Here is a 1,600-nt window from a genome sequence, read left to right as displayed (position 1 = left end):
AGCAGCACACAGCAGTGATGAAGCCGCACACATCGGGGGGGGCCCAGCAGGCCCGGCAAAATGATCATCATCCAGTCCAGCGATAGGTGCGGTCACGGAAGCACTCCAGGAGCGCAAGGCGGCGAGAATGTCGCCAAGCGTAGGCTCACCTTTACGGTATTCAGCAAACGAGCCATGCGGCGGACCAGCGTCGCCAGTCTCAGCCAGGCTGAGAGACAGGGAGCCGGCCGCCATCTTGAAAGCCCGGCGGGGCCGCGGCAATCTCCGACCCCCGTCCGGCCACAAGCGGGGTCACACAGGATACAGCCGACCACAAGCAGAGGCACCCCCAGGGCAGGAAGGCGGGCCACCAGGATAAGGAGGGTCGCCGGCTCCCCCACGCCACCGGCTCCGTTCTCCGAGTCCGGGCGGAGGGACTCAAGATGGCCGGGCAGGAGAACAAAGGGGAGACGAGCCACATACACGGTCAACCCCCATCCATGGAAGGCAGTGCCTCAACACCAGGCCGCAGGATCGCCGGTCCAGGCCCGGAGAGCCGTCACCGGTCTAATTGCACATCGGCCTCTCCGACCGAGCCCACACCTCCACCAAGGGCCGGCTGCAGCGCTCCGCCCCGCCCGGGCGCCGCCGAGGAGTTTCAGGCCCGCCCGCTCCGGAGGCCCCGAAGCGAACAAGGGCGCAGCTCAGGATCCGCGGCACCTAGGAACAGACGGATCAGACGGTAAGTGCCAGCGAAATGTCTTAGTTCCATAGTCTACCAAAGAATACTTCCCGGGGCAGGATAAGACACAGGATAGACGTTCCAGGAAGGAAAGCAAACGGAGCCGAGCTAAAACGCGGCCATCGCGGACGTGAGCTTGGCTCCTCCCCCGGGCGTTTGTTTTTTAATAAGTATTACAGTGCCTCTAGCATATGAGCAATGCGAGGAGAATAGTCGATGATTTGCCCATTTTGTACCAAAGGTAGTGAGACATAGCGGATGATCATGTGTTTCCTGGATTAACGCAATGTGTATGTGGTGTCTATCTAAATATGCCAAGAGCTGATGGCGCTTTCGTGGGTCCCCAAGTCCTCCTATATTCCACGTGATAATATGTAGACTTCGATGAGTCGTCGGATCAACCATGGGTACTGGAGGTGTGCAATAAGTGATGATGTGCCTCCTGTGTACTGTATGCTACTGTCATAAGAGTACCATTATTCTGTCTGTCATAGTTCAGTGTAGCAGTTAACAACAACCTTATCTGGAGATCCATCTCCCACCCTTACCAACCCCTCCCACAACAGCTCCCCAATCGTGCCGGACTGACATTTCCCTCCCAAACCCTTACATGTCCCAAACCAGTCAAAGCGGTCAATACAGACCAACGTTGAAGATAGGCATGTGGGGGATCACCCATAGTGGGAGTACCGCTGGTGCAGCACATTTAACCTCCCTGCTCCCGGCGTTCACACCCACCTGCAGTAGTAGTAGCTGAGGCCACAGGAGTGGCAGTGGGAGGGTGCTCGGCTTTGTGCCGCAAAGAAAAAGTACCTTTGGCCAATTCTTACCGGCTACACATTATATATCTGGTACTCGCCTCTGTAATGCTAGTTGCAC

The sequence above is a fragment of the Lissotriton helveticus genome, chromosome 6, assembly GCF_964261635.1.
Source record: "Lissotriton helveticus chromosome 6, aLisHel1.1, whole genome shotgun sequence".
NCBI lineage: Eukaryota > Metazoa > Chordata > Amphibia > Caudata > Salamandridae > Lissotriton > Lissotriton helveticus.
The sequence above is the reverse complement of the archived record's forward strand: the minus strand, read 5'-3'. Positions refer to the sequence as shown.